The sequence below is a fragment of the Lepisosteus oculatus genome, unplaced genomic scaffold (assembly GCF_040954835.1).
Source record: "Lepisosteus oculatus isolate fLepOcu1 unplaced genomic scaffold, fLepOcu1.hap2 HAP2_SCAFFOLD_74, whole genome shotgun sequence".
Classification (NCBI taxonomy): Eukaryota; Metazoa; Chordata; class Actinopteri; order Semionotiformes; family Lepisosteidae; genus Lepisosteus; species Lepisosteus oculatus.
The window spans coordinates 138,647-165,792 of NW_027168298.1; the positions used below are offsets into that span (position 1 = coordinate 138,647).

A 27,146-nucleotide genomic window follows, 5' to 3' on the forward strand; every position below is an offset into this window, starting at 1 on the left:
GTGGGCATTTCTCTGTTGTTGATTCTTATTTTGTGTGTAACAAAGTGGCATTTTCATGTCCGGACGGGGAGACTTTATCATTCCGACATGAAGCCACCCTTAAGTCCTCTGAGGCGTGTCTGGCTGCAAGGCTTGTATTTTGGAAATGTTTTTTGAAACGGAGAACAACTTTGAAATAGGCTTCCGCCGGGTAAGATTGTAGCAAGAACGCAGTGGGGATGGGGCTTGCTGTAGTCGTGGCCGAGTGGTTAAGGCGATGGACTAGAAATCCTTTGGGGTCTCCCTGCGCAGGTTCGAATCCTGCCGACTACGTTGTCCGCCTCCAGTCGGTGTGTTCCGGTGCAAGCAAAGAAGCGCGAATGAGGAATGGGCCCCTGAGACAGTCATTTGCCTGTTTCACAAATGATCGTATTTTACTAGAGATTCTGTTTGGGATTCAGATGTGCATTCGGACAGCAATCCCTTTCAAGAAATGATACGTTCTGGATGAGGTCAAAGGTGCTGGAACACTGTATTTAGGATGTGTTTGCAGTGATTGTGTGTCTCCTGCTTCAACGCAGTGATATATAGATGTGCTCCTGTAATTTATTGGTACAAGCCCAGGGCAGTAAGCAGTCTGAGGATTTATTTCCAGACGGCATAGAGCAGTGAAGCAGTGAAGTAGTGCAACACACTGGATCATTATATTATTTGAATCTATTCTACTTAAATTATTACATTATACACAACTTGAGTTCATTTTAAAAATTAAAAGGTAATGGAAGGAATGCATATTCATGAGGAAGATTATACAGATATGCATGTGATAATCTTCCTTTTATCATGTAGTGCGTCATTTGGACACTTTGTGGGCTTGAAATACAAAGAAAATCATGTTCTATGGTACAAGATAAATACAAAACTTAAGATTTTATTTTAATTAGATTTGTTTATAAAGCATAAGCAATCATTTCATACATTAATATATGTGAAAATGACATTTTAGCATCATATTACATACAGGTCTCTAGCTTCAACACAGTGATATATATATATGCTCAGTGATTTATTGGTACATGCCCAGGTCAATAATCAGAATGAGGATTTATTTCCAGACGGGCTACAGGTAGTGTTGTGAAATACTTCAACACACTGGATCGCAGATTTAGACCCCCTGCACTCTTACTCCTTAAAAACCAAAGAAATGAAGATATGTAGCAATCACATTGCAACAGGGCTGACAGTGACTTAATGCTTATACTAGTGGACTTCTGGTACCTTTAGGGTACGGTGTTCCCTGAAGGGCTCTCAAACCCCGCATTTCAGATGCCTAGCTGTTTCGCTGATGTGTTGCACCTCAGAATCACTTTTAAACCTTACCTCTGGTATCTTTAATCCCTATTGCTCAACGCATGGTGAAAGTATTGCATAAATGTGTCTGAAAATGAGCAATGGGCACCTGAGAGACTCATTTGCCTGTTTCACAAATGATCATATTTGACTAGAGATTCTGTTTGGGATTCAGTTGTGCATTCTGACAGCAATCGCTTTCAAAAAACGATACATTCTGGATGAGGTCAAGGTGCAGGAACACTGTATTTAGGATGTGTTTGCACTTATTCTGTGTCTCTAGCTTCAACACAGCGATATATGTATATGCTCACTGATTTTTTGGTACATGCCCAGGGCAATAATCATTATGAGGAATTATTTCCAGATGTGCTAGGGGTAGTGTTGTGAAATACTTCAACACACTGGATCGCAGGTTTAAACCGCCTGCACTCTTACTCCTTAAAAACCAACAAATGCAGATATGTAGCAATCATATTGTAGCAGACACTCATTTGCCTGTTTCACAAATGATCATATTTTACTAGAGATTTGTTTGGGATCCGGATGTGCATTTTGACCGCAATCTCCTTATCGCGGCTTTGCCCTTCTTGGCTCTTTGGACAATATCTCTATCTTGTGGTCGTTGTTGGTAATGTCTAGACAACATCTCCATCTTGTGGTCGTTGTTGGTAATGTCTTCTTATGCCCTTTTTTATTTTAATTCTCTATTAGTTGATTCTAGAATCTCTACAATGGAGTTGAAAACATCAGTTTTATAGCAGACAATATGACATTATTTATAGTCCAATTAGAAACTTATTACCCTGTTTTTAACATAATAACAAATTAAAATTGATTAAAACTAAGTTTGGAACACCAGGGAACATAACAAATGATTTTTTGGAAAACCATGAGGTTCTCTGTGTCCGATGCCTGCAAGGGGAGAAAGCTAGAATCCTTTTATTTTTTCAAAATTTGAAAATAAACATCATTTAACAACAGCTTTCATTCCTAGGAGTGAAAAACAACCATTTTTGAAGACATATTAGTTTCTAAAACACTACAATAAAGTTAAAAACATCCGTTTTATATTACATTATTTTGTGTGAAATTTGTCATTTTTTGCACTATTTTTAATAAAATCTCTAATTAAAAGTGATTAAAATTAAGTTTGGAACAACAAGGAACACAAAAAAAAAAGATTTTAAGGAAAAAAATGATGTCTTCTGTGCCAGGTGCCTGCAAGGGGAGAAAGCTAGAATCCTACCCAGGCTCCTGGAGCTCTGTCCTGGCTAAAGGAGGGTGAATCCATCCCCTTCAAAGCTCCATGAAAAAATGATATTTTTAAATTTGAAAAAAAAAACATTATAGAACAACATCTCTTGGTCCACAGAGAGCAACAATCCAACTTTGAACAAAATCCATTGACTGATCCCCGAATCCTGAAGTTTCTTCGCATGATATTGGGCTTGCAACCACTTTCTGGAAAACGAAGAAAAAGGCCAAAAATGAAAAAAAAGTTATCAATTCTAGAGCCTAAGAGGAAAACAAGACAAATGTATATCTCCAAATAATTTTATGTGCTTCAGAAAAGCCCAGGAAAGTTTTTTGCATACATGAAACCACGCCCGTTTGCACGTAAGCAGACATGGTTTCACAAACGACTGCATGAAAGCACGCGTGCATGCGAAGTCATCCTGTTGAGCATTTGAAAAGCCGCACCACGCCACACTTGAAATAGCTCTTACATTAGTGGTAGACACAGGAATCGCCGCAGGAATCAAAATTGAACCTAGTCGCCACATCACATACATCCTGTTCAACGATAAAAAGGTAACATCTATCCTCGCTCCAGAGTAAATCTCACGTTGAGGGCATATTTTTTTCCACTTTACCATGAGTCGGGCTCAGCTGCACAGAGGCGAGAGCAGAGTAATGAGGTCACGGGGACAGGGGAGTCACACGCTGGCGGTTTGAACACGCGGAAGATCACTGCGGGATCCACAGTATGTGGACCCTCCGTGCGCCATCAGTCCACACTCCGGGCTCTGAATCCTGCCATCCGAGTTAAGATCTCGGCGGAACCTGAGGCACAGTTCCTTCTTAAAACGTAATCTGGTGAGCATTTCTAGAATCGTACTTGTATAGATTGTAGCGTGCTCTCTGAAGGCACCAGTTCTGTAGGGTTTGGGCATTAACTGGGACAATTATTAATTGTAGCAGTAAATCATAAAATGATTCTTTGGGTGGCCTTAGAATCCAACCATGCGATATAACTCAAACAACGCACACACATAGGTACTAATACACGAGGATACATTTATTAATACATAGAATATGCATGTAAACCAAACAGATCTTATCAAGAGGTTTATCAGAATACAAAAGGTATATATTCAGTCAGTTACAAAGAGTATCATATATCAAGAGGACATATGTTCAGTATATCATTCATTTAGACCGTTTCGTAAATGAACTTGGTTATAACTTCTACATTGGATACTCAAAACAAGTACATAACTCTTAGGAATTAAATTGGTATCAACTGGTTGGGATGACAATTGAATTCTCGAGCTGTAATGCATTGAAGTTGAATACTCATCCAATCTCTGGGGATTCAGATCTCCTGCGGACTCAAAGAAGCAGTTGCAGGCTTGTTGCTGTCCAATCCGCGCTGTCTGGCTTGGTGCCAGGTTGTGCTGTGCGGTTTGCGACAGTGCGCTGCTGATGCTCACTGACCGGCTAGTTAGTGTTGGCTTTAACTAGCAAAGTTTATGCACAGGAGAAAATATGACTGTGGGTCCCAGTAGGTCAGGAAGAGGACCGGTTCGTTCCTGATGAAGCGCTTGTTCTGATTAGTTATTCAGCTGTCCACAGTTCCGACCTGTTCACGAGGCTTGCTGCTGATGCTAACCTCGGGTGGATCCTCTGGTTACTCGTGGCAACCTCCACTCTCGACTCTTAGAACAGAGGAAAGTACTGGCACTCGGACACACTGGCCGTTCCGTGGTTGTCCGGGCTGAGTCTCAGGATGGTCAGGAGGCGTGCTGTGAGAATGTCCTGCCCTTGGGAGCCTTCTGCTCCTGGGCCGTCCTGCCATGGAATTGTCTTGCACCCCTGGAATTCTCCTTAGAATTCTCCTACTGGAATAGTCCTACTAGTTCTCCTGCACATTGTCTATTGTTTGTTTGTACATTGTCTTGATGCACTGGTTGCACTTTGTTTTGTTTTTTACACTTGTTTTACAATCGAGAGACTTTCTGTAAGTAAGAATTCCATTGTACCAGTACCGGTTACATATGGCAATAAAGTTCAAGTTCAAGTTCAAGTTCTCCAGGCTCTCTGTTGCCTGTTTTTACCTGGAGGAACTTTGGCTTGTCATTGGCTGAAAGTTTAATGGGCATCAGAGTCCCACATGGGTTACATTGCCCTACCAGTCCCTGACTGGTTGATCAAGGTGAGATATGAGTCACTTACTCCTGACACCTAGGAATGCAATCCAGATGTCCATCTGGCACTCCCTAGACAGATAGGCGCCAATGGATGACCATTGATCATGATAGCCAGGCTTAGCTAAGTGCATCCCCCTTTGGGAGCTGTCCCTTATCAAAAGAAAACATCTTTAAATCAGCCTGCATGAATAGTTTCTCTGTGGCTGCACCACAGAGATGAAGAGAGAGATGGGGCCTCATTTGGGAAAGCACAGCAACACTTATTTCTGTCTTATTAACAAGCATTGCCTCTACATATCCCCCCTTTTTGAAGGTCACGAGGTCCTGAGACGTTGTTGCCTTCAAAACAAAACAGAGTTAAGTGATGTCCCCTGTCATTAGAACATTAACCTTAAATGTCCACATTTCTCCTTGAGAATTCATACCGGAACCAGCATTGGGAACAAACAGGATGAAAAACATCTGGAGTATGTATAAACACGGTAGGAGACATCATCTCAGTCTAGGCATTACAAATCAGGAAGTTCACTGTCAGTATCTGATACCTCTGTAGGCAGATATTTGGGGAAGAAGTAACTTCCTTTCTTTTGAAATGCTACCTTTGACTCATTTGTGCTACCCGGAGTACATCTTGATGTAAGAGTACAGCATTCAGAGTACATTGTCAGCCATGATCCAGCTTCCCAGCAGCAGTGTTACAATAACACCGGTTCCTGTTCCCAGCCCCCCTGATGAACCATGACACCTGTGTTGGGCACCTGCCAGGGTGGTTTGGAGGTTTGTTCCATTAAAGCAAACTAACTACCTGTACCTTGTGAGGGCTTACTGTTTCTTGGATTTCTATCCAATTCAATAGTGTGGCACCTGAAGGCATCCACGACCTCAAGTTTGGTCTTATGTTGTCTGGTTCCAGACCGTACAGTGTCAAGTTACCATGCTGTACTATGGCCTCCTTGGGGCCAGTAGCACGCAAACCTATCAGAAATAGCAAACACACAACAGTGGCGGCAGCAATCAGTCCTCCCAAAAGTCTTTTCGGGTGGCTGATCCCAGTCATCTCCTTCTGAGTGACTGTTGCCTTTCTAAGTTGGCGCAGCATGTACATGGTCTCTTTCTCAGTATGCCATGTGGCATCTTGGGCACCAACATCCTGGAAATCTGAGGAGATCTGACGCAGCTGCTGATGCTGCTCCTCCATTTCCAGGACATCTGCTTTTTCGATTTGTTCATGCCTGTGCTCTAGGAACCCTGCAGGGGGTGGTGCAGCGGTGGAGCATGCCTGACCCTTGGCTTAGTGGTCATCTGGAGCACCTGAGGGATCTGGGATTGTTACTCCATTCTCACTGTTCAGGTCCACCCTGCACACTTCCTGATTGAGGAATCCCTCTATCGGCATGTTTACAATCGTTCGCTGGGCGTGGGTGTAGGACACCTGCTCGCTCCCCCCTTCCCTCTCTAGGGGTTCAGGGAGCTGCCCCAGCACTGGGATAGCTAGTTCACTGTCTTTGAACTCACCATCACCCACCAGGCCCATGTCAGTGCAGGCGGGGATTCTGACACCCCCCTTTTCCATGTTCTGCACTAACAGTCGGGTGGCTTGCCCATCCAGCTCCAGTGGTTGGTGCTGAACCACTGTTGGTCAGACTCAGACTGACAAACTGAGCTGGTGGCTGTAAGAAAACCGGCTCGGCTTTCATTCCCTGTCCCTTCTGGGGGACTGGGTGTATTGGCAACCCTGCCGTTGAGGCAGGAACAATCAGGTCAATCTCACTCACTACCTGGTAGTTGTGAGAAATAATGTTACCTGACTGCAGGTTCCCTGGGTCACAGCAGAGGGAATCGGCATCTGGGATCAGGTGTGTCCACAGCGCAGTAGTCTCAGCGTCCAGCTGAACCTCCTGTCTAACCTGTGAATGTTGCTCCAGGGGATTTCTTTATTTATGTCTTTATTTAGTGGTTTCATTAGTGACAAAGGCTAAACTTTCTTGGAAAAATGTCTTTTATGTAAACCATGTTTGCTATTAATTCATTTAGGACTAGAATATGTTCATTTTCTTCCAATAAAAGAAGGGTTCCATTCGCCATAGTCGGGTTGACATTAGAAGCTTGCCATGCCCGGACTGTAACACCATCGCATTAGCATGTTAAAGCGATTTCGTTGAGGAGCCTAGCTTTCTTAACTAGTAAGTACTGTACTTCCTTGGTTTTTGAGGGGGGAAGGTGTCTTTCGCTGGAAATCTGGTCCCCTTCTACTGTAAAAATACCTGTGAAACCGGTTTAATCCGTCACAGCCAGCACTCCCGCTGGCCACCCACGTGTTATGCTCTTCATTAATGTCTAAGCCGGAACACATCATTATATCTCATTTTGTATTTCTTTAAAAAAAATCGTTTGCCCAGCCTAACAGTATTGTTGTTATTGTTTTTATCCTGTAAAGCGCTTTGAGGAGCCAGCTTTTAAGGCGCCATATACAATAAAGTTCATTATTATTACTATTGTTAAATTGCTGGACAGAGAGGTGAACATTATTACACGGAAGACAAAGATAGCGATTTATGTGTGGATGCTGCACATTGGTGGGGAGTCCCCATTGCCTGTAAAGCACTTTGAGTGGAGTGTCCAGAAAAGCGCTATATAAATGTAAGCAATTATTATTATGATTATTATTATTATGATTATTATTATTATTATTATTACGTTGCATTGTGCATTGTGCTGCTGTAATACAGTTTTAAATAATTAAAAGTCTAAACAGTATCAGCTTTATTTATGGGTTTTAAATCAATATAAATGTTTATATTGTAACGCCTAGGTGACTATTCATTGTTATTAAAATGACTTAAATTTGATCATGTTATGATAATTAGAAATATAAATTTGTTTGGTGCAAGTGAAGTTTTATTTAATCTCTGAGCCAGGGAAACATTGTATTTTTTTAAAAAAATGTTTATTAAAAAAAAAAGTAACGGCTCCAGCAGGATTCAAACACACAACATGTGATGTAGGAGTCAGGAAGCTAACCCACAGCACCACCAGCAAGGTCACACAAAGAGTGTCGAAAAAGCCCTACAAAACATTATGTAACAATTCTTGTGTTGCGGTACATGAGTATAATTATATCGTTATTAATTTCTTTAAATACGCGATTCCATATTATATTCCCTTTTAATCAAATTCTTGTACCGGAGCTTGTTGACTCCAGTATCACGTTAGTTAAAGACTTCGATGCTTAAAATGTTTAGGGAGAAATGGAATACTGGTGTGTATGTTTTCTTTAAAGTACCGAGACCAGCCATATACTGTATGTTTAAGTTCCAAAATTAATATCGTTTATGGCCTTCACACGTGTTACAGTATGCTCCTATTCTTTTTATGCTCAGGTACTAAGATTTCCCTTCAGTGGTAAAATTCCATATAAATATTCAATGCTTAAACGGGCACAGTAAAGACATTAAATATACATGTACATATACATACTGTATACAGTACAGTTTGCATACAGTAATATGTTTATGTTCCTAAATCAATCTCTTTTATGAGCATGTGAAAGGCATGGTGAATCGGAGATTCTCAAAAATTACTGTACTTTGCATGATTGGAAACAAATGCGTGATTGCGAAATGCTGTGGTGTTACTTTTACAAAGACGGTCAATGAAAAAAAGAATGTGGACCAGGGCACTACTTTGAGTTTACAGCTTGTCCAAGGTCATTCATTATTAATACTATTAGTAATATCTTCGTTAAAGACTTTGATGGCGACAGCTCAAACATGAGAGGTTGAGCTTTATTAGCTCCACCTTGCAGAAATTCCGGATACTATTATTTTAATTGCGGTTTTATAGGAGAATTTACGGTAACTCGTGGTAGACTGCGTAAAGCGCACCGCAAAATAATGTGGTATCGCCCGCTTGTTTTGAATAGCTGCATCTGTACGCCCCGTGTCTCAACGGTAGGACGGAGTCAAATACTGCCTCGACACGTAACAGCGTTATATTAAACCGCAGGACTTTAGGGCTGTTTTGTTTGAATGTTCAAGGCATTGGTAAGAGCGTAGGTCAAGGGCCATTGGTGCATCTCCTGTGACTGGAGTAAAAATGCTATTCAAAGTGCAGTGACTAAAATCGTCGTCCACATGTCTCCGTTGTTGATTGCTTTCTGTCTAAGAACGTTCTGTTTTCATGTCCGAACGGGGAGACTTTATCATTCCAACTTGAAGCCACCCTTAAGTCCTCTGAGGTGTGTGTGTGTGTGCTTGCACGTATGGCGTAAAAGGTTTCTTAAACGGAGAGCGAACTTGAAAAAAGTTGCCTCCGCCGCCGCCGCCGCCTCGCACTCCCTGTTCGATTGTAGCAAGAAGGCAGCGGCCGTGGTGCTCGCTGTAGTCGTGGCCGAGTGGTTAAGGTGACGGACTTGAAATCTGTTGGGGTCTCCCCGCGCAGGTTCAAATCCTGCCGACTACGGTGTCCTTTGCATTTGGTTGCGTGCGTGCGTGTAAAAGGACCAGCGCCGTTTCGTTTTCGCTGGGACCTTTAACACTCTAAATCGTCTGGGCCCGCAGCCTGTGAAATCGATTCTTCAGCACCCACGAAGGACGCTTTGCAGCTGGACACAGATACCGATGCTTTTCTGCAATGAGCTTTCCAGCTGAATTTTCTCGGCAGCTCCCTACTGAACCTGTTCTCCATTGCAACATAGCGGAGGCTCGTCACATCTATAGCAAGGCTGTGTAGGACCGCATACGCCACAGTGACTTGTACACAGACCACATGAAAGGCAAGCAAAATACAATTATTAAAATTCCAAAGACTCACAAGGTCAGAGGAACAGCGATGATCTGAACTGATCTGTTACAGAAGTCTAGGTTGACCTTTTTAGAGCTGTAATTGCATTTTTGTTTAATAGAAGATCAAATCTACTCGCATGTACCAGCACCTTACAGTTTATTGATGTTAATTCTGTTTAAGTAATAAGATTGCTAACGATGTTGGACTTTAGCCGGTGTTTTTTAGAACAAATTGCTTACACTTCTGTAAGGAATACGCAGTACGTGCCTTTGTCAGTCATTGCTCACCATACCTGTAACTTTCTTATCTAACTCACTTCCTCAAATGGTGAAGGTCCACAAACATAAATGAAAAAAAATCCCTTGTTGTAGATGAGGTGCCCAAAAAAGCAGCCCCTGATAGTGTATAACACATTTATACTATTGCAGAGACACATGTAACATATATATATATACTGTTTATATATATGAAACAGAAATAGAAACAGAAACAGGAATCGCTTACACACCTGGAGAATCTCTGTAGGAATATCTAGCATTTATCAATGGAAATAAAAGCTGCTTTAATACAGTGCATGTTCAAACTCAAACCCTCAGCTGCTGTTCTTGTTTGTTTTGGGACAAATTGCAACTGAGCATCGCATGAGCCGTTACGTACCCTTATCTGTTAGGGAATTTCAAGGGAGGAGTTAGGTCAGAATGGGTAGGCTGCAAAACAACAAGTAAAGATTTATTCCAAGATGAAACGTTGTGGCGGTTTTCTTATCTTTTCAGCATGGACTAAACTTTTACGTGTTCCTTATATGCTATATATGTATATATTAGCACCAATGTCGTTCTTAAAAACTAACATGAAATTGTCAGGGACATTCAGCTATATACAAAGACGAGACAGACAAACTAATAATTCTATATTAACGTGGCCTACATATTGACGCAATGATCGAACTAACTGACATGTTCTGATTCAGATTCCCTGCAGTTTATGCCAATTAGAACAATAGCAATGCTGAGTCCTCCCCACCCTACCGAGCACAAATTCAGCTGCTCTCCAGTTCTGTTCTGCATGTTTTTTCATTGCAATTGAGCTCGGAGCTGGAGATGATCTCCATACAGTTCTGTGTTAACTAGCCCGCACTTGCGTGCTAATTTACGGGTTGTGGCAAATGCTTTTCTATAGTTCATATACATGACAGCAACCTGTTACCGAGGAACCTGAGAGGTTTAAAAGCCACACGAGCCAGGCAGGATTCGAACCTACAATCTTCTGATCCGAAGTCAGATGCATTATCCATTACGCTACTGGCCCATAGAACATGTGCTTGCACTCAACCACAGAGAGCTCTACACTGCTACTAGTAGTACACTTCCCCATCTACATTTTCACAGCAAGAAACTTGTGTTTCCTACTATTTTTATCAGGTTTAAAATATCATCTCCTTAAAACAGAAAAAGTGTTGATGTGTCGTGCTGAAATTCCGATTGATTTTGAATTCAAAGAAAAAAGGTTTTCTTCCAAAACACCATGAAATTGTCACATCTTGCAGACAATAGGTGTATTCCATGTTGAAAAGAGAAGAAAGAAAACCATGGAGCCTTTTACAGGTGTGAGGCTTCTTCAGGTGTGAGAAGACCTCACAGCCGAAACACTGTGTTTCCGTTCTTCTCTTTTCAGCATGCAATAAACCTATTACTTGTTCCTTTGCAGCCGAGGCATGCTGACGTAGCTACCCAGCTGAACATCTTGCAGACTCTACAGTACTTCTCTCCTGTAGAAGTAAAGCAGGGCTTGCTGGGTGAGCTTTTGCTCCGGTAAATTAGGTCACGTGTCATGTTAAATCACTTCTTCTAAACACAACATTTGCTGGTGCTAGCTTTCCCCATGAAAAGAGACATTTCCCTTACAGTACATGACATATCGTTTTTATTCTATCAATAAGTATAGAAATTAAACAAAAGAAAAAATGGTGTCGCCAAAGAATGGGAGGTGTCAAGGGCATTGAGCTCCTTGGACATGAAAAGTGCCCGATAAATGCCATTTCTCATCATTTCTCTTGGCGTCAGTTCTGCTATTAAATGGGACGGAGGCAACGGGCTCAGAGAGCAGGTTAAGTGCACACCGAACACAGATGTGTCCAAGTGTCTGTAAAAGGGCGGTGCTCTGCTGGCGCTGTTCCCTAGTGGCTTAAAGTGCCTGCCTAGTAAGCAGGCGATCCTGGGTCTGAATACCAGCGGTGCCTCTCTCCGTGTCTTGTTGTGCCGAATGTCTCATTTCAGACAAACATGTACAGCTTGGTTCAGTTTAATGCAAGAATTCATTTCCTTTCTGGAATAACTTGTTTTTGAAGAAATCCATACAGCTTGTGAAAGATGAAATCCATTTCTTGGTTGTCAGTGGAAAAAGATTGCCGGCTGCAAGAAGCGCAAGTGATTGTTTTCTTTGACCATAAACCTGCAAATGTAGGGAGCTCAAGTGGCCGTCAGTCTCTGTGGTGCAATCGGTTAGCGCATTCGGCTATTAACCAGAAGGTTGGTGGTTCAAGCCCACCCAGGGACGCATGTCTCAGTTTTTCCAATGTAAACATCATCACCGCTAAAGAAAATGGCGCAGAAGGCTCCACAGTCGAAACGTTGTGCTTCTTTTCTTCTCTTTTCAGCATGGAGCAAACCTTTGCTTGATCCTTTGCAGCCTACGCAGGCTGACACAGCTACCTTTCTCTTAACGCGCCTCAATCATTATTCACCAAAACCATCAGCAGAATGTGTCGCCTTTGTGGTGATGTCACTCCTCTGCTTCACAAATGTCCTTAGTGACGGACCATTTCTTTCTGCCATTTTTCCGGAGCGGTTATTGATTGCTCCATCATTTCCCTCATACTTTCCATCCCTAGATTGAAAAAAAAAACAGAAACAGGCTGACAGGACGACAATCAAATTGCAAAAACTCATCAAAGCACTCGATAGAGTATTTGAATCCACAAGTAGCTACGAGCAACTTTGTCCTGGCTTGCATGAAAGTCGGAAAATGTCAAAAAGAAAAAGATGGTGGCTTTTTCATATTCGTTCTTTTATTTTTAGTTTGTTGCTTCTTCTGTCCATTGTCCTCCTGCCTGGCTCTTGACCTGTGACTGTTTGAACGCACACAGTAGACTTTCATGCAGGGGATTTGTCCTGAGCCTCTGTGAAAGACCCACCCACCCCCATAAATAACTGCTCTAGAAACACATGAATGCAAAACTAAACCACAGCTTAAAGAGGAGCTTGTCATGACCGCCAGGCAGTTAAGACCAACTCTTAAGCAATCTAATCAGCACCAGCAGCGGGTGATTATTAACAAACGCCGCCGCACGAGTTAACCCACCTGCACACACTCCACCGTGCGGTACGCAGTGCTATTTTTACCATCTTTACCTGCTTCCCGCTGGTATTGAGTCTACTCCTTGAGAGCTCTACCTGGCGTTTTTTCCATTACTTCTTTTATTCTGGATATTGGACTCCCCTTCTGCCTTTTCGACTTTGGACCTCACCTCTCACCTTGGACTGTTTGCCACCAGTGTTCTCCCTGGATTACAACTTACCTTACGCCTCTTGACCACGGAACAAAGCAAAGCAGAGCAAAACAAAACGAACAAACGAAAACCCTCACGTCCCGCACTTGCATATAACGCCGTTACGTGCCCAAGCAGTATTGTACGTCATCCTAGCACTGCACCCCGGGGCGTACGGTATATGGGAACGAGCACACGCCACGAATCGTCTCGAATCACTCCCTACAGCTGTAAGGCGCCTTGAAGCATGCACCCCCAACATTCTTCTTTGCGCATCTGTGAAAGGTAAACTCTTGAGCAAACTCTGAACCAGCTCAAAGGAAACTAATCCGATTAGACGTTACTTTGACTCATCCTTTAAGGGACCCTTGTTAATTGGAGAAATCAATGATTTTGAATGAATTCTGTATGCGTTAAAAGACAGCTATACACTGAAAACATGCAGGACACTTCTCATGATGTTTCCCGAGCCGAAACACAGTGCGTTTTTAAAAGCCATCTGACAAAGCCCGCCCACTGAAAACTGCAGCAGATCGTGTAAAGACGTTCAACTTTGTAACTACTGCACGCACAGGAAGCAGAATAAATTCCTCTTTTCCGGTTTTATTTATGCGAACCATAAATAAACCAAATAAACCAAGTTGCAAGAGGCCCGCACCCACAGCACAAATTGCGCAGCCTAGGCCACCTCCTCGCCCCGCACGCCACCGCCTCCTGCTGGGCCCACTCTTTCGCACACTCACACGCCACACTAACACTCAAAAGTGTGGGCAAAACGAGAAAACGAGCGCGCCGTTTCCTACACATCTGCAGTCGCCATTGCGCATTCGCAGCATGTCCCGGGATGCAATTCGGCCTCATTTGCATAACTCCAGACCGGCAGATCGCCACGCAAGCTCGCGACGTGCGCCTGCCACACACCGAACAAACCTTTTCAGCAATTTCCAAAAAACGGGCCTGCTCGCCTGCCCACAAGGCTCCGTCTCTTACCTGCTCTCCAGAGCCTGCTGCCTTCTGTGCTTTTCTCTCGGCACCGCTGCAGCGCACACAACTCCTGCAGCGGGAGGTGGGAGAAAGTTCCCGCGCTCCGCCGCAGGGAAGGCTCGCTCCGTGCGCACACGTCCTTTCGATGCCAGTCCAACAGTTGCTCTGCATTAGCTGCGTCGGGGCTCCGGCGTGTCGCACCTCACCTCACCTCACCTCACCTCACACTGCCCCCTCCTTGAATGTCTGGCGCTGGGCATGCCCCGCTCTCCTCCGCCTTATCTTATCGCGTGTGAGCACCGACAATGGCCACAATGCCGGGGAATGGCACCTGTAAATTAATTATCTTCTCTTGCAGCCTGAGATCATGTCCTTCTTTTGGCTCCCTCCAGTTCTGATAAAAAATCTCACTCTTAGATGTGTTAATTTTTGCGGAGGAAGCCAAAGAGAAACGATCACAGCACTGCAGAGCTCTGCTAATTGAGGCATTGTCAGAGAGGAGCAGGGTGACGTCATCCATGTATAGAGATGTCTTTACCTCTCCTCCCCCACTTCCAGGCACTGGTATCCCATTAATGGCCTGATCCTGGCGCAAGGCACAGGCTAAGGGCTCCATAGCCAAAACGCATAACAAGGGGGATAATGGGCAGCCCTGCCTCACCCCTGAACAGACTTCAAAGGGGCGTGATCTATTGCCATTAACCATGACTCTGCTGTTGCTACCTGTGTACAGCAGGTTAATCCACTTTCTCATGATGGGGCCAAACTTCATGTGCTCAAGTCCCGATGTTAAGTACTGCCGGTTTAGGCGGTCAAAGGCCTTTTCTAGGTCTACACCTAAAATGCAAAGAGGGAGGGAGCGATCCTCAGAGTACAGACAGACATCCCTCAACAAGGCCAGGTTGTCGCTCATCAGGCGTCCTGCTATCCCACAAGTCTGTTCTTTCCCTACCAGTGAGGCCACTACATTTTGTAGGTGCAGGAAAAGGGCTTTGGACAGGATCTTAGTGTCCAAGCCTAACAGGCTGAGGGTCTCCAGTTCTTTATGTCATTTTTTGCTCCTTTCTTAAACAAGAGAGAGATAGTGCCTTCCCTTAAGGAGTCAGGCAGCAATTCTGTCTTATAGCTTTCCTCGAATAGGAGCAGTAGCGGATCCTGAAGCAGATCCCAAAAGGTGCAATAAAATTCTTTAGGGAGCCCGTCAGCACCTGGAGTTTTCCCCTTCTGTAAGCTCTCCATCGCCTGTCTCAGCTCTTCTACTGTCAAATCCCTCTCAAGTACTTCCCTATCTTCTTCACTCAAAACGTTTTCTAGCTTTGAGGTAAAAAAATGAATTTCTTCATCCTTTAGCTCTGTAGAGCTGTACAGTCTTGAGTAGAAGGCCTCGGTGCAGGAGAGGATAGCACTCGGCTCTGTTCTCTCTCGTCCCTCCTCATCAACTACACTTTCCATGACAGACTTGGAGCCTACCACTTTCCTGAAAAAGAAGCGAGTACACTTCTCATTTTCTTCCAAGAACTGCACTCTGCCTCTTAACAGCACTCCTCGACTACTTTCTTCGGCTATGCTCCGGATGTCCTTTTTTAAAAGGGTGATATCCTCGAGCACATCGAAGCCACTGTGCAGCATCGTGTAGAGACGCTGCAGCTGCCTCTGTTTCCTGGCTAGCACTCCTCTCCGTCTGGCAGCAGCCTTCCTTCCCTCAGCCATGAAAAAGGCCTTTGTCCTCATCTTCACCTCCTCCCACCACTCTCCTACTGACCCGTACAGACACTGCAAGGACAGCCACTGTGATAGTTTCTCCTTGTAGCGGGATACTACCCCCTCGTTCTCTAGCAGCTTTGTGTTGAGTTTCCAGAGGCCTGGGCCAAAGACAGTCCCGCCCTGGAGTTCCACTCTACACCCTAAAGCCTGATGATCTGAGAAGAAGACAGGCTGAAGAGTGACCCCAACAACTTTCACTCTCTCTGAGACAAAGCAATAGTCAATTCTGGAGCTGCTATTCCTCCCTGACCATGTATATCCTGCTGTTGTGGGATATATACATCTATATGTGTCTGAGAGTTTAAAGTCTTGAACTAAGTTTTGCAGGGCCAGTGAGCTGGAATCCAATTTTATCGGAGAGCTAGACTGCCTGTCTGTGTGCTCTAAGATACAATTAAAATCCCCTCCCACTATCACGTCTGTGCTACTTAACAATAGGGGGGAGAGTGCCTTGAGTAGCTCCACCCTTCCTCCCACGTCAGTAGGACAATACACATTGATTAGCCGCAGGTTAACGGTCCCCCATTCCACATCCACACACAGCAACCTGCCATCTATGACCCTCTGAATACTTTTCAATTTGAAAGCCCATCCTTTGAAAAGAATGGCCACGCCAGAGGCTCTGTTGTTATTGTCCCCTGACCAAACAGAAGGCCCTTTATCCCACCTATCTTTAAAGCTTTTATACCTCTCTTGATAGGCTAAAGCACACTCCTGCAACATCAACACATCTCCCTCTCTCTGCTGGAGGTAATCAAAGACAGACTGGCATTTAACTCTGTCATTGATACCTCTGGTGTTAAGAGAAATTATGTTTAGAGCCATTTTACATAAGAAAGTGGAACCAGTCTTTACAAAACACATTTCTCTTCGGTCTCACCTGTTACCTTCTCTTTCTTTTTCTTCTTACCAATTTCCTGCCAGCCATCCTCTGAATGAGCCTTCATCAGGGTGGCAGCAGTAAAAGCGTTCACGGAGTCCATTTCAAGGAAGGGGGTAGAAAGAGGGGTGGAAGGGTTCCAGCTGTCCCCATCGCCATGCTCTCCTTCCTCCTCGCTCGGGGAGAAAACAGAGTCATTTTTCCTTTTCCTCAAGTCCAGCTCCTGGGAGCACTGAGGGGAAAGGGGTGCAGCCGATGCACCAGTCTCCTCTTCCCCCTCACCCACCAGCTGTTGCAGATCCTCCGTGACGGACTGGATGGAGGAGAGGAGGGCATCTGTAGCACTTGCAGAGTCTGAGAAAAGCAGCTCCGCTGAATCCTGGGTATCGTCGCTGGACCCGCTCCACCGGGGGGCCCCACACTGGCCCTCGTTCTGAGGAGCAGGAGTGGGGGAGGGGTCCTCGCTGTTCTCGGGGGTTTTCAAACCCTCGTGCTTGTCTGGTGCAGTCTGCGGTTGTGGGAGCGTAGTGGATTTCTCTTCCACCGGCCCCGGAGCCACAGCAGGACTGATCCTGGCTGGAGGCTGAGACTCTTTGTCCAACAAGGGTTCTTTGTTTGACTTGTTGTTTGCTTTGGCTTTTCGGGCCGGTTTGGCTGAAACAAGCACTGCCTCATCCTTTCTCATTTTGAGTTTATTGGCGTAGGCGTGAGGGCAGTTCTTAAAAACGTGTCCTTCCGAGCCACATAAATTGCACTTTGGCAGCATTGAACAGTCAGAGGCTAAATGTCCCTGTTTGCCACAGGTCTTGCAGCATTTCACAGTGCAGGACGATGCCAGGTGTCCCACAGCACCACAGCGCCGACACACCTTTGGTTGTCCCACATAAAAAACATAGCCATTGCAGGCGCCCAGCCGGATTGTAGAGGGCAGGTGCCTTAAGCCTCCATTTACATTGTCCGGTAGTAAGCGAACCTCGAATTTCCTTGCTCCTGTTTTTATACCGTCAACATCTCTAACCTCAGTTCCATGGTGGACGGTGCAGTACTGGTTAAGCCAGATGTGAATGTCCTCCGTCTTTGCCTGTTCCGAGAACATAACAACATGCACCGTTTTCCTCTCTCTCTGTGTCAGAGGCTGCAAGTTGATCTTCTCAAGTGCAGGAACTTTCCCTCTTTTTGCCTCAAAGACATCCACGCATTGTTCAAACGGAGGATAGGTAGCAAATACAACCTCAAATGCTTTCTGACCTGGGAGAGCGAAGATGAAATCCAAGTGCCGAGGTTCAAAGCCAAGTTCCTTCTGTAACACTTTTCTGCTGAACTGCATACGATCCATGAAGAGGTCATCCAAAAGCTCAAAATGTACAGCATTCTTGCGGGATCCAAAGGTTGCCATCTCAAACTGCAAAACAAACACTGCTTCCACAAAACAAGAAAACAATCCAACTACTCCAACTACAGGCTGATCAAGGTATCTCCCCTGCCAGGTAAGCCGAGAGCCGCAGGCGATGAGCCCGGAGCTGAACGGGCCCCACTGGCTCGTTTGTAAGGCCAGGTGCATTGCCAACCACGACCGGCAGGGCAGAGGCCTTGAAGGCAGCCTGGGCTCCTGCAGCTGTCCAGCCACGCACTCTGGTTTCTCTTCATCTCGTACAAATCTTTTGCCTTTTACTAAAGATTTCTATGGAGAGGAGCATGAATGAGTTCCATACAATTTTTGTGCTTTCCTGCCTTCGGGTGGGGCGCAGCTGGGCTGGTCAAAGAGAGAAAACAAAACCGCTCACAATCGCTCTTATTACGGCGACTGTGGCTGTCTGCTTTGCCAGTCCTCGGTCTCCGCCTGTCTGATTGGCGCTCTTTTCTTTGGGGGGCGGGAAGTGTCCGGCCGCAAATATGAAGCGTTACAGCAACGACATGCCATGAGACGATTGATAACGATTTCCATAGGATCCACGCGGTTGCCTGGCAACCGTCAGCTTTGCGCAGTGGCAGTATCGTAGCCTTTGAGGTTTAGCCGATGCGCGATTATTGCTACTTTTCCCAATACCCCGCTTCCGCCGGTTTGCAATACAATTAGCGAAAGCAATTCTTGACAGTCTCGTCAGAGACTGAGCAAGGTGTTTAAAGACAGATTTTGTCATGGTAACATCATGGTAGAAAGAAACAAGCTTGTTACGTCTCAACAGAAACACTCTTTAGCTCTTTCAGCGTTATGCAGAGAACAGCGTCTGTCGAGATCACTTTTGAGTCAGCACGAAACGCTGTGTGCTGTCAGTTTGATTTCATATTGCTCGTAGCGGCGCCAGGCTTTTGTCTGTCAAACGTTAGGTTGCGCTTCTTCATGCTGCATCGTCGGCATGAGTGGAGCTTTTTAAACGTCTGTACTTACTGCGCCTCATAAGAAATCGTTTGTCCCCGTTCAAAACAGATTGTGCGATGTCCTGCAGCGTTCGCAAAGCAAACCTTTGACAGTTTGAAAGAGGAATTTATTCTGCTTCCTGTGGGTGCAGTAGTTACAAAGTTGAACGTCTTTACACGATCTGCCGCAGATCTTACAAACGAGCCAGTGGGGCCCGTTCAGCTCGGGGCTCATCGCCTGCGGCTCACGGCTTGCGAGCGTGCCCAATCCGTGCGATAACTCGGAAAACACCCGGCCACACTGTGCCGGAAACGACGCACTCTGGGAAGCCGCTATGCAAAGCGAGGTCCCAAGATCCCCTGCGGCCGGACACTTCCCGCCCCCCAAAGAAAAGAGCGCCAATCAGACGGCCGGAGACCGTGGACTCGCGGAGCAGACTGCCACAATCGCCATAACAAGACTGATTGCGGGCGTTTTTGTTTTCTCTCTTTGACCAGCCAGGTTGCGCCCCACCCGAAGGCAGGGAAGCACAAAAATTGCATGGAACGCATTCATGCTCCTCTCCACGGAAATCTTTAGTAAAAGGCGAAAGATTTGTACGAGATGAAGAGAAACCAGAGTGCGCGGCTGCACAGCTGCAGGAGCCCAGGCCGCCTTCAAAGCCTCTGCCCTGCCGGTCGTGGTTGGCAATACACCTGGCCTTACAAACGAGCCAGTGGGGCCCGTTCAGCTCCGGGCTCATCGCCTGCGGCTCACGGCTTGCGAGCGTGACCAATCCGTGCGATAACTCGGAAAACACCCGGCCACACTGTGCCGGAAACGACGCACTCTGGGAAGCCGCTATGCAAAGCGAGGTCCCAAGATCCCCTGCGGCCGGACACTTCCCAACCCCCAAAGAAAAGAGCGCCAATCAGACGGATGGAGACCGAGGACTCGCGGAGCAGACTGCCACAATCGCCATAACAAGACCGATTGCGGGCGTTTTTGTTTTCTCTCTTTGACCAGCCAGGCTGCGCCCCACCCGAAGGCAGGGAAGCACAAAAATTGCATGGAACTCATTCATGCTCCTCTCCACGGAAATCTTTAGTAAAAGGCAAAAGATTTGTACAAGATGAAGAGAAACCAGAGTGCGTGGTTGCACAGCTGCAGGAGCCCAGGCCGCCTTCAAAGCCTCTGCGCTGCCGGTCGTGGTTGGCAATGCACCTGGCCTTACAAACTAGCCAGTGGGGCCCGTTCAGCTCCGGGCTCATCGCCTGCGGCTCACGGCTTGCGAGCGTGACCAATCCGTGCGATAACTCGGAAAACACCCGGCCACACTGTGCCGGAAACGACGCACTCTGGGAAGCTGCTATGCAGGCAAGGTCCCAAGATCCCCTGCGGCCGGACACTTCCCGCCCCCCAAAGAAAAGAACGCCAATCAGACGGCCGGACCCAACAACCTTGGCGTTATTAGCACCACGCTCTAACCAACTGAGCTAACTGGCCTCGCAACAGTGCCCCTCTCAGTGCTGCAAAAAATCGAACTCAGGGAATTTCTTTTGTCCTCTTTTGAATAGAAAGCCGTGTAATTCAGTGTACGGGCTTTCTTGTGCACTTTCATGGTTCTTGTAACCAAAATCCTACACTGGCCTGAAATGCCCCCCATTTCACAGCATTTTTCAGCTGATTTAAAATGTACCTAAAGGAGAAGCATTTTTGAAGACCATCAATTACCAAGAGCTTTTGTCAAAGGTTTTGGTGGTCATTTTTAATGAACACAGAGCGCTGTGACCTCGGTTTTACATCTCATCCAAAAGACAGCGCCCTCTTACAACACAGCATCTCCGTCACTATACTGGGGCATTGGGACCCGCACAGACCTCAGGGTGAGCGCCCCCCCGCCGGCACCATTAACACCGCTTCCAGCTGGAAGCTTTGTTTTTCCCTGTAGCTCACCCTCATCCGGGTACTGACCTAGCTCACACCCGCTTAGCTTCAGTGGGTTTTCAGTTGCGAGTTGCAAAAGCCACTGCATTGGCTGGGAATCAAAACCAAGCCTCCCGCGTGGCAGGCGAGAATTCTAACACTGAACCACCAATGCTCAATGCCTGTACCTTCAAAAAAGACGGAGGACATTCACACCTGGCTTAACCAGTACTGCACCGTCCACCATGGAACTGAGGTTAGATATGTTGACGGTATAAAAGCAGGAGCAAGGAAATTCGAGGTTCGCTTGCTACCGGACAATATAAATGGAGGCTTAAGGCACCTGCCCTCTACAATCTGGCTGGGCGCCTGCAATGGCTATGTTTTTTATGTGGGACAACCAAAGGTGTGTTGGCGCTGTGGGACACCTGGCATCGCCCTGCACTGTGAAATGCTGCAAGACCTGTGGCAAACAGGGACATTTAGCCTCTGACTGTTCAATGCTGCCAAAGTGCAATTTACTTGGCTTGGAAGGACACGTTTTTATAAACTGCCCTCATGCCTACGCCAATAAACTCAAAATGAGAAAGGATGAGGCAGTGCTTGTTTCAGCCAAACCGGCCCGAAAAGCCAAAGCAAACAACAAGTCAAACAAAGAACCCTTGTTTGATAAAGTCTCAGCCTCCAGCCAGGATCTGCCCTGCTGTGGTTCCGGGGCCGGTGGAAGAGAAATCCACTACGCCCCCACAACAGACTGCACCAGACAAGCACGAGGGTTTGAAAACCCCCGAGAACAGCGAGGACCCCTCCCCCACTCCTGCTCCTCAGAACGAGGGCCAGTGTGGGGCCCCCCGGTGGAGCGGGTCCAGCGACGATACCCAGGATTCAGCGGAGCTGCTTTTCTCAGACTCTGCAAGTGCTACAGATGCCCTCCTCTCCTCCATCCAGTCCATCACAGAGGATCTGCAGCAAATGGTTGGTGAGGGGGAAGAGGAGACTGGTGCATCGGCTGCACCCCTTTCCCCTCAGTGCTCCCAGGAGCTGGACTTGAGGAAAAGGAAAAATGACTCTGTTTTCTCCCCGAGCGAGGAGGAAGGAGAAAATGGCGATGGGAACAGCTGGAACCCCTCCACCCCTCCCTCTACCCCCTTCCTTGAAATGGACTCCGTGAATGCTTTTACTGCTGCCACCCTGATGAAGGCTCATTCAGAGGATGGCTGGCAGGAAATTGGTAAGAAGAAAAAGAAAAAGAAGAAGGGACCAGGTGAGACAGAAGAGAAATGTGTTTTGTAAAGACTGGTTCCACTTTCTTATGTAATATGGCTCTAAACATAATATCTCTTAACACCAGAGGTATCAATGACAGAGTTAAATGCCAGTCTGTCTTTGATTACCTCCAGCAGAGAGAGGGAGATGTGTTGATGTTGCAGGAGTGTGCTTTAGCCTATCAAGAGAGGTATAAAAGCTTTGAAGATAGATGGGATAAAGGGCTTTCTGTTTGGTCAGGGGACAATAACAACAGAGCCTCTGGCGTGGCCATTCTTTTCAAAGGATGGGCATTCAAATTGAAAAGTATTCAGAGGGTCATAGATGGCAGGTTGCTGTGTGTGGATGTGGAATGGGGGACCATTAACCTGCGGATATTCAATGTGTATTGCCCTACTGACGTGGGAGGAAGGGTGGAGCTACTCAAGGCACTCTCTCACCTATTGTTATGTAGCACAGACGTGATAGTGGGAGGGGATTTTAATTGTATCTTAGAGCACACAGACAGGCAGTCTAGCTCTCTGATAAAATTGGATTCCAGGTCACTGGCCCTGCAAAACTTAGTTCAAGACTTTAAACTCTCAGACACATATAGATGTATATATCCCACAACAGCAGGATATACATGGTCAGGGAGGAATAGCAGCTCCAGAATTGACTATTGCTTTGTCTCAGAGAGAGTGAAAGTTGTTGGGGTCACTCTTCAGCCTGTCTTCTTCTCAGATCATCAGGCTTTAGGTCGTAGAGTGGAACTCCAGGGCTTTGGCCCAGGCATCTGGAAACTCAACACAAAGCTGCTAGAGAACGAGGGGGTAGTCTCCCGCTACAAGGAGAAACTATCACAGTGGCTGTCCTTGCAGTGTCTGTACGGGTCAGTAGGAGAGTGGTGGGAGGAGGTGAAGATGAGGACAAAGGCCTTTTTCATGGCTGAGGGAAGGAAGGCTGCTGCCAGACGGAGAGGAGTGCTAGCCAGGAAACAGAGGCAGCTGCAGCGTCTCTACACGATGATGCACAGTGGCTTCGATGTGCTCGAGGATATCACCCTTTTAAAAAAGGACATCCGGAGCATAGCCGAAGAAAGTAGTCGAGTGCAGTTCTTGGAAGAAAATGAGAAGTGTTCTCGCCTCTTTTTCAGGAAAGTGGAAGGCTCCAAGTCTGTCATGGAAAGTGTAGTTGATGAGGAGGGACGAGAGAGAACAGAGCCGAGTGCAATCCTCTCCTGCACCGAGGCCTTCTACTCAAGAATGTACAGCTCTACAGAGGTAAAGGATGAAGAAATTCATTTTTTTACCTCAAAGCTAGAAAACGTTTTGAGTGAAGAAGATAAGGAAGTACTTGAGAGGGATTTGACAGTAGAAGAGCTGAGACAGGCTATGGAGAGCTTACAGAAGGGGAAAACTCCGGGTGCTGACGGGCTCCCTAAAGAATTTTATTGCACCTTTTGGGATCTGCTTCAGGATCCGCTGCTGCTCCTATTCGAGGAAAGCTATAAGACAGAATTGCTGCCTGACTCCTTAAGAGAAGGCACTATCTCTCTCTTGTTTAAGAAAGGAGCAAAGAATGACATAAAGAACTGGAGACCCCTCAGCCTGTTAGGCGTGGACACTAAGATCCTGTCCAAAGCCCTTTTCCTGCGCCTACAAAATGTAGTGGCCTCACTGGTAGGGAAAGAACAGACTTGTGGGATAGCAGGATGCCTGATGAGCGACAACCTGGCCTTGTTGAGGGATGTCTGTCTGTACTCAGAGGATCGCTCCCTCCCTCTGTGCATTTCAGGTGTAGACCTAGAAAAGGCCTTTGACCGCCTAAACCGGCAGTACTTAACTTCGGTACTTGAGCACATGAAGTTTGGCCCCATCATGAGAAAGTGGATTAACCTGCTGTACACAGGTAGCAACAGCAGAGTAATGGTTAATGGCAATAGATCACGCCCCTTTGAAGTCTGTTGTGAGGCAGGGCTGGCCATTATCCCCCTTGTTATTCGTTTTGGCTATGGAGCCCTTAGCCTGTGCCTTGCGCCAGGATCAGGCCATTAATGGGATACCAGTACCTGGAAGTGGGGGAGGAGAGGTAAAGACATCTCTATACATGGATGACGTCACCCTGCTCCTCTCTGACAATGCCTCAATTAGCAGAGCTCTGCAGTGCTGTGATCGTTTCTCTTTGGCTTCCTCCGCAAAAATTAACAAATCTAAGAGTGAGATTTTTTATCAGAACTGGAGGGAGCCAAAAGAAGGACATGATCTCAGGCTGCAAGAGAAGAGAATTAAGGTCCTGGGGGTGTATTTTGGAGAAGAGATGGGAACAGTAAATTGGCAGAACAAATTGCCAATCTTAAACAAAAAACTGATGCAATGGAAGAACCGAGACCTCACCATGACAGGGAAGGTGCTGGTCATCAAAGCCAAGCTCTTGCCTGTCTTGAATTTTCTGGCTTCTACCTTCCCAATCCCACACCGTGTTGCGGCGGTGCTGAGGAGATTGATGTTTCAATTTCTATGGGGTGTGAAGCAGGAAAGACTCAGAAGGGAAATAATGTACAGGCCGCTACCCTCAGGGGGGAAGTCTGTCCCAGATATTGCTACGAAGCTGCTGTGCATTTTCCTGGCCTCTGTGCTGAGAGGCTTTGCAACAGCACCTGCAGCGCGTACCTGGACTTATTTTTCCAGGCTCTGGGTAGGTAGGGAGGTGTTCAGAGTGTGGGGTGTCAGACCCAAGCTGGATGTCCCACTCTCTGACACATGCCCTGCAATTTATGGGACAGTTAAAAGTTTTCTAAGATCTCACACAATTGGCCATATTCCCCTCCGAGATGTCAGCGTCCAAAAACTGGAAGATTTCTTTGCACCCCAGAACAATAGGCAGACCCCTGTGGGCATTTTAACATCAGCCCAAACAAGGAAGGTGTGGAAACACACATCCTCTAAGTTTCTGTGCAACATTCACAGAGATTTAGCCTGGAGTGTCGTCCACCAGTGCTTACCGGTACGAACTTCCTTGTACCGTATGGTCCTCACACCCAGCCCTCGCTGCGTTAGGGTGGGCTGCAGCGAGGAGGAGACTGTGACCCATCTCCTGTGGTCCTGCTTTTTTGCTAAGGCCTTCTGGGCACAGTTTGAAGATTGGTTGCAGGCTCTCTCGCCCCAATTTACCCTGACCGCTGCTTTCGTCATATACGGCATCTCTCCTGTCAAACTTCCTCCTGACGTGTTTGACAGGATCTGGGCCGTGGTGAACAGTGGGAAAGACGCCCTGTGGAGAGTGAGGAACATGGGGCTGTTCAAAGGCATCAAGATCCCAGTCAAGGCTGCAGGTAGCCTGGCCCTGTTCATCACCCGAGAGAACTATTACCTCAGAGATCTGTGGAGAGAAGGGAGGGAGGAAGCAGAAAATCTGTGGGAAATAGAGGGCATAGGTCAATATCTCAAGAAACTGTGAAAAACACTATCATGTTTAAGTAAAGAATGTGATTTGCTTCAGAAAAAAGAAATTGTTGCTATGTAACTCGTACCGTGTCAAAATGTAATAAGATGTGATCATATATACTGTTTTAAGTATGTATATTAATGTAAAGCATTTGTGATGCCCTGTATTTTATTGTGAAAAGGAAATAAAAGTTCTTAAAAATCGAAATCGCTGGAGGAAACAGTCCATCTGGCCATGAAACTCATTTGAACGTCTAGCTACAGCAACTAACAATATCATGATTTATTCAGGATGTGTGGAATCAGCACGTCCCGGAGACAGCTTCCGAAATCGTGAGCATTCTCTGGTGGTGTCCTGCAGGGCACCTGTGGGCGTGCATTGGTGGTATAGTGTTGAGCATAGCTGCCTTCCAAGCAGTTGACCCGGGTTCGATTCCTGGCCAACGCAGTGGCAATTGGTTTCAAATGCTGTCATGAGCCTTGGATTATGACTAGCAAAGCGAAGCCTTTTGAAAGAGCTAAAGCACTGCAAAACGGAATTGAAGGAGAATCTTACAGGGGATTCTGAGCGGTGTCTGCATACACGCAGTCCGATACGGGTGCTGAAAGCTTGAGCTACTCTCAATGTCATGCTGCCTTTCCCCGGAGTAAATCTGTTACATTGAAGGAATGCTTCTCGCAGGTTCAAAAGGGACCCTTGTTAATTGGAGAAATCAATGATTTCTAATGAATTCTGTATGTGTTAAAAGACAGCTATACACAGAAAACATGCAGGACACTGCCCATGATGTTTCCCGAGCCGAAACACAGTGCGTTTTTCCAAGACATCTGACAAAGCTCGCCCACTGAAAACTGCAGCAGATCGTGTAAAGACCTTCAACTTTGTAACTACTGCACGCACAGGAAGCACAATAAATTCCTCTTTTCAAACTGTCAAAGGTTTGCTTTGCAAACGCTGCAGGACATCGCACAATCTCTTTTGAACGGGGACAAACGATTTCTTATGGGGCGCAGTAAGTACAGACGTTTAAAAAGCTCCACTCATGCCGACGATGCAGCATGAAGAAGCGCAACCTAACGTTTGACAGACAAAAGCCGGGCGCCGCTACGAGCAATATGAAATCAAACTGACAGCACACGGCGTTTCGCGCTGACTCAAAAGTGATCTCGACAGACGCTGTTCTCTGCATAACGCTGAAAGAGATAAAGAGCGTTTCTGTTGAGACGTAACAAGCTCGTTTCTTTCTACCATGATGTCACCATGACAAAATCTGTCTTTAAACACCTTGCTCAGTCTCTGACGAGACTGTCAAAAATTGCTTTCGCCGATTGTATTGCAAACCAGCGGAAGCGGGGTATTGGGAAAAGTTTTCAACTAGCAACAATCGTGCGTGCTAATTAGAACAACAGCAACGCTGAGCTCTCAGCACCGTACTGAGCCCAGGTGTTATTCTAAAGCTGTCAGGTG

The 27,146-nt window shown here is 46.2% G+C and overlaps 8 non-coding genes across 8 annotated transcripts; 4 read left to right on the forward strand and 4 right to left on the reverse strand.

Moving 5' to 3' along the window:
- The first annotated feature begins 9,142 nt into the window (after positions 1-9,142).
- Positions 9,143-9,224, forward strand: trnas-uga (transfer RNA serine (anticodon UGA)). Its single transcript has one exon. It is a non-coding gene; the product is annotated as a tRNA-Ser (tRNA).
- A 1,559-nt stretch (positions 9,225-10,783) lies between these two features.
- trnar-ucg (transfer RNA arginine (anticodon UCG)) lies at positions 10,784-10,856 on the reverse strand. Its single transcript has one exon. It is a non-coding gene; the product is annotated as a tRNA-Arg (tRNA).
- A 1,174-nt stretch (positions 10,857-12,030) lies between these two features.
- On the forward strand, positions 12,031-12,104 carry trnan-auu (transfer RNA asparagine (anticodon AUU)). Its single transcript has one exon. It is a non-coding gene; the product is annotated as a tRNA-Asn (tRNA).
- A 6,246-nt stretch (positions 12,105-18,350) lies between these two features.
- LOC138234155 (U5 spliceosomal RNA) lies at positions 18,351-18,467 on the forward strand. The gene has a single exon (XR_011187851.1). It is a non-coding gene; the product is annotated as a U5 spliceosomal RNA (small nuclear RNA).
- Positions 18,468-18,697: 230 nt separating this feature from the next.
- On the forward strand, positions 18,698-18,831 carry LOC138234138 (U4 spliceosomal RNA). The gene has a single exon (XR_011187834.1). It is a non-coding gene; the product is annotated as a U4 spliceosomal RNA (small nuclear RNA).
- Positions 18,832-19,588: 757 nt separating this feature from the next.
- LOC138234150 (U5 spliceosomal RNA) lies at positions 19,589-19,705 on the reverse strand. The gene has a single exon (XR_011187846.1). It is a non-coding gene; the product is annotated as a U5 spliceosomal RNA (small nuclear RNA).
- A 391-nt stretch (positions 19,706-20,096) lies between these two features.
- Positions 20,097-20,213, reverse strand: LOC138234144 (U5 spliceosomal RNA). The gene has a single exon (XR_011187840.1). It is a non-coding gene; the product is annotated as a U5 spliceosomal RNA (small nuclear RNA).
- A 6,759-nt stretch (positions 20,214-26,972) lies between these two features.
- LOC138234139 (U4 spliceosomal RNA) lies at positions 26,973-27,114 on the reverse strand. Its single transcript, XR_011187835.1, has one exon. It is a non-coding gene; the product is annotated as a U4 spliceosomal RNA (small nuclear RNA).
- Positions 27,115-27,146: the final 32 nt, after the last annotated feature.